Source organism: Corylus avellana, chromosome 2 (assembly GCF_965113065.1).
Source record: "Corylus avellana chromosome 2, dhCorAvel1.hap1.2, whole genome shotgun sequence".
Classification (NCBI taxonomy): Eukaryota; Viridiplantae; Streptophyta; class Magnoliopsida; order Fagales; family Betulaceae; genus Corylus; species Corylus avellana.
The window spans coordinates 31,128,210-31,134,048 of NC_142491.1; the positions used below are offsets into that span (position 1 = coordinate 31,128,210).

At 39.5% G+C, this 5,839-nt stretch overlaps 1 pseudogene; it reads right to left on the minus strand.

The window, feature by feature from the left end:
• Window positions 1-637: 637 nt before the first annotated feature.
• LOC132166502 (stearoyl-[acyl-carrier-protein] 9-desaturase, chloroplastic-like) lies at window positions 638-4,308 on the minus strand (annotated as a pseudogene).
• Window positions 4,309-5,839: the final 1,531 nt, after the last annotated feature.

The following is a 5,839-nucleotide window of genomic DNA, read 5'->3' on the forward strand; positions in this document are numbered from 1 at the left end:
AGTGGCTAAGGGAGTTCATTTGCCCCCTCTCAACCTCTTTGGCTCGGGTTTTGGTTGGCACGTCATGTACCAAATTTAAATAATAAAATATTATTTGGAGTATTGTTAGATGTAACCCTCTATAAAAGTGAAATAGAGAGATATTTGTCCTTATAAAATTGCCAACTTTTCAATCTAAGCAATCAATGCAATAAATAAAACAAGGGAGTACAAAGTTCCTCTTCCTTCTCTTGTCCATAATTGCTTTCTAGATGTAATATTTCTAGCCTCGAAAAGCGAACTTTCTTGAAAATAGTTTGTTGTGCCATCTTGGCATAAAGACAAGTTTCAAAAGAGAATAATTTACTACTCTCTTGAATGTAGGTTAGTTGGCCAAATAATGTTATAAATAAATCCTTGAAAAGAGCTGTATGGAATTGTCATGATTAACTGCACATACTAAATTTCTTATTAAGTAAAAAAAAGAAGAAAAAAAAGAAAGATAAGTTATTCTGATTAAGCATCCAGGTATAATTAAACCACAAAATACCATGGAAAATAGGGAACAATTGTCATGCATAATAGTGGCCAATTAACTAAGAACAAATTGAGCTTAATTAATGTCTTTGACAACGTCTCCAACATATATATGCCAGGGCTACACCTCCCTTCCAGAAATCTAGCTGAAAAAAACAGTGAGTTCTTTCCCTTGCTAGAACCCTTTCCTCTACCTTTCTCAGTCTCTAAGCTGATCCACATACATAATCCTAGGCTTCTCGTCCCTCGCCGGAAAATCCAGTTAGCTTCTTCACGTTCCATATACCCACCAAATGTTACAATATTTCTCCATAGTCCCTGGCTGTGTACACCCAATTTGAGAGGCAACATATTTAAAATGATCAAAAAGATTTTCGTCATGGCCATCGTACATTAAGTGGGCTGGCATTGATATTTTACTCCTCATTATTTCAGCGAAGGCCATGACGGTGTCATTTGGATCATCCCATTTATTTTGGTATAAGCAATTTCATGGCGCTTCTCATCTGCGGCAATTGTGCCGCATATTTGGGCAAGCTTTTCATCGCCATACTTCATGGCAAGCTTGGTTGTATTACCATGGGAGACAAATGTTGCTCTTTCTTGAAACGATGTGTAGATAGTTAAAGCGCATGGAGTACTTGCTCTGGGGCCGAAATCCTAAGGAGATAATGATCATACATCAAAACTCCATCAACATAATGTTATGGTCACATAATATATGTTAAAGATTTGTTGCATATCTCACCGTTCCAGACCCAATCAAATATTGTGTTGTCTTCTCGATTTGTTTCATGTCTACTCACCCAAAAAGGTAAAGGTATTTGTTGAGAAGATGACTGTGCCTGTTTTCTTCTGCACTCCATCCCCTTGCCCATGTTGCCCTAGAGTATTATCACTACCCATTTCATCGTAAAACGCTTTTGTGATATTGATAAGTGCTTGGTAAGTTGGAAGGGCTTCTTCCATGATCATATCGCCCACTAAGTGTAACAAACCCGATGGAGAAATCAATTAACAGGTAATTGACCCTACGGTTCATCTCCCAACCCTATCCCTCACGGGTCAAGACTCAGGGATCACAACCTCTCCTATACGAGAGACCTCAACGGAAGACTTTTAAACTATAGGAATATATAGCAGTAACTAAAACAACCACACATTCATATACTAAAGTAAACATAATACCTCATAATATAAATATGTCACCTAAAGTATCGGTTAACAGACCGTCATAACATATTACAAACCACCAAATAATTGTCTTACAAAAGATAAAAAGATCAAAGCCTAAGTTTAAGTAATGCCAAAGAGATGACAATCTCGATCATTGTCTCCCGCGTGATTCCTCCCTCATCCCACATGGAAGTCAATCAAGCAGGGTCCATGTCTTCAAAAACCACTCGAATCAAGTCATGAGTAATCACCCAAGTCGGATTTGTAGGCATCTTCTATGCTAGCTAAACCGCACAATTATTCATAGTGGACGGAGAAACATAAAAACAAAAGGGGTAAGTCTAAGGACTTAGTGAAATTAATGCACATAATACCCATGCCATTATTTGTGATGAACTCTGTTTGATAAAGAATGCAACGGTTTAAGCATGACAGTTGTCCATGGATGTAATATAGATATAGTACATGCTTATAATCATGAGTAATAGTGATAGTTCAACAATATGGTCTACCTGAGATATTACCCCTTCTCAACAGGGTTGGCACTGTCCTGAGAGACCTCTAATACAATGCCGGTATCCCAAACATTATACGCTACCGTCCATAACACTAGCAGTCCAACCAAGTCTGACTTTGGGTGGCCCACGCTACTAATGATGTTCATCCTGTAGTGACCTCCCATTAAAGCTATGCCAGTCACGAAACAACCATTGGATCCAAGACCTATATATCGCACACACATTTGACCATAAATTTAACATGTATAGTAAGCCCATGGTCATTATCTTGCACGTACCGGTGAACCATGTCATACGATGCAATTAATCTTATTCATATTTTACATGCATGCTTCTCAATGTCATTAGCTTGTTAAGTAGCACATTTTCACAAAAAGCTAGAGTTCATGTGCAGCAAAAAGTATATCGTGAGAGTTATAAATATGCATGTTTTGGTATACAAAATAGTCATGCAATGCGGAAAAATAAATGGCGAGCATTATGCAAGTTAAAACTCACTTAGGTCATAAAGATTCTCCGAGTATCCCTTCACACATTTCGGGTTCTCCAAATCAGTGGAAAACCTACCGTTAGTCCTAAGTCCAGCTAAAACGAACCTAAAACGTAAAAATAGAGGCTATCAGACGATTGGTAAAAATGGCATTCACTGGAACACTTCTGACTGTACATCCAGGTCTGTGGCCGTACGTCCGCCAAAAAGGCTCGTACGTCCGGTCTCATGGTCGTACGTCCTCTAAGAAGGTTCAGGTAGAACCTCATTTGTTCCCAACGTCTTCCTATCCTCCGAACAGGTTCTAAAACTCCCTATCTCAAAATAAAGCCTTCATGTACAAGAAAACATGTTCAACAAAGATGAAACGCTAACCCAACCTAAATAAAGATTAAAGCTCAACCTAACTAAAAACTCAAACCAACAACTAAGCTAGTCTAGAAAGCAGTATAACAACTAAAGAGAAACTTAAGCGTAGAAGGTTACCTCCTAGAAGCAAGGCCCTCAAGAAACCACCTCTCCTTCTTCACAAAACTCTCAAACTCACAAGAACACTCACACAGGAGATTTTAGAGAGCTTAGGGTTGAAAATGAGCATGAGAAGGCAAGGGTTAAGGGGTATTTATAGGTGAGAAAAAGCTAAGGGCCCTACAGGTGATTCTAAAAAGTAGCGTACATACAGTACTATTGGGACGTACATATGGTACTGTTTACCCAACGGACCAAAGTTTGCGTCGTACATTCAAGCATTATCCAGGGGTTATTCAAAAGTCAGCGTATGTCCGAGTGGTCCACCTGTGTACGTCCTCGTACTATTTGCAGGCGTACATACGGTAGTCCCCCTACATACGTCCTCACTAAAGACGAGCATACATACGATACTATTGGGGTGTATGTACTGTCAGAAAGTTTGAAATTCCCAAAATGGCCTTACAGTTGTACCTAGTGACCTAAAACCCAAATTAACCCTCTAATTAAGTTACCTAAGCTTAGTTAATTATTTGTGTCACTACACTAAGACAACAAAGTAGTCATTGGGAATGTCCTTTGTTCTCTCCCCGAGTTCATTGACTTGTTCAACGAATCCATCTGAGGCAAGATTTGGAAAAAAGTCTTGTGGTTGCCAATATTTCTCAACAGGTTTTAGGAGAGTTAAGATGTTACTTCTTGCCCAATCCTCTATTGATTTGAAGATTTCAACCTTTTCTGGTGACATGCAATGGACTACGTTACCATTAGCTTCTTTAGCGTGACTTGAAGAAATGGTTTCCCTCTAGAATGAAAGGGGAAAAAAAGCACTTGTGTTGCTTTTGTTTTTGTATGAAACTAATTAATATTGTTCGTTTGTTGCAGCTAAAATAGTCCACAACTCAATTGCATGATGAGAGAATATAAAGAATGTATTAAATCACTTATACTAAAAGCTGATGCTTATAAAACATAATAAATTTAATAATTTAATCAACACTTTAACACTAAATTGACTCACTTAGAATTGGAGTAGAGGCTGGAAGTCATAGAAAGCTTGGGAGGTCTCTAAGCTTTTGCAGGTAGGATAGCAACTGAAGGAAGGGATTGAAAGGCTAAGTAGTTGAGCATCATAGCCATGCCTTCTTTTTTTAACCTTTGCTTTGTTCCTAAAACACTGAGCACCGAGAAAAATAGGATTGTTGGTGTTCAATTTTAAAGAATTTAGACAAAATATTTCTACAAATTCATCTATTTCTAGAAGCAAATCAATTTCAAAAAATAAAAATTGTTGTGATAAGCCAAAATATAATTATATATCCATCTTTATCCCAAATTGCTATACATATATAAAAATTTAATTTTGCAAATATTTTATCAAAAAATATTAACCTTTTAAAATATTCTATTGCAATAAAGTCTTAAATAAGAGCACAAGCTTTTCTTACAATCACATGTACCTTGACGATCTCGAAATTGCTTGTTGATATACTTGGAGAGATTCTCCCATGAAGCCCTTTTATAAGTTCTTGGGGAAATAATGCAGATTATAGCACTATTTCCCCAAGAAACCCTCATCCCTCTTGTTCCATTTTGGAGGCAACTTTCGGCAAGAAACCTCTCTGGCATGGAGGAGTTTGTTAGCAGCCCAAGAAGTAATTAAAATTTAAAAGGGGGGGTGCAATTTGGAGGGTAGGGGACAGACAAAGCATCAAGGTTTAGGGGGACTGCTGGCTTCCAACCCCAGTGACGTTCACTGTACAATCCCCAAGAGTCAATCTTCCTGCAAGTACATATGTTTCTGATCTTATTGATCAAGACACAAGGGGCTGGAACGGGCCTCTTATAGCAGCAAATTTCACGGTGGATGAGGCAAAAGTAATACAGAATATTCCACTTAGTCCTCTCCAACCTCGGGATGGGTTGATCTGGAGGTGCACATCTAATGGAGTTTTTTCAGTTCGAAGTGCATATCACATGGAAGTGGAGAGACAAGCAATGTAGCGGGGGGGAAGTTCAAACCCAGGTGGGGAAGAGGAAGCATAGAAGGTCTGCTGGCAACTTAAGATCCCTAATGCTATTAAAATGTTCTTATGGCGAGCGCGTCACAATCTTCTCCCAACAAAAGCTAAACTGTTTCGGAGAGGAGTGGTCCAAGAACACGTGTCTGTTGTGCCTACGGGAGAAGGAGACCATTGAACACATTCTGTGGGAGTGCCCTTCGGCAAATGGTGTATGGGGATGTGGTCCGGTTAGCCTAGAGAAAAGTCCAAGCAAAGGGGGGGACGTCTTAAAGCTGTTTGCAGACGTGAGATCTCGTTGCACAAGGAGTGAGGTTGAGATGTTTGCAATCACGGCCAGAAGACTATGGTTGCACAGAAATGATGTTGTTCACGGAGGATCTCTGACTCATCCCTCTCAGGTGGTATCAGAAGCTAGCAAAGCCATGGAGGATTTCCAACGGGTAAATAGTGGACAAGCAAATGAGGTGAGGTCTTTGCGTGAAGCAGACCCTGTATGTTGGACGTCACCCCCTGTAAACATGATTAAGATAAACTGGGACACGACCTTGGATCACCAGAAACAAGTGGTGGGTTTGGGGATTATTGCTAGAGACGAAGAAGGCCGTTTTCTCAGTGCGTGCGGCTTGAAGAAGAGAACGTCGGTCACG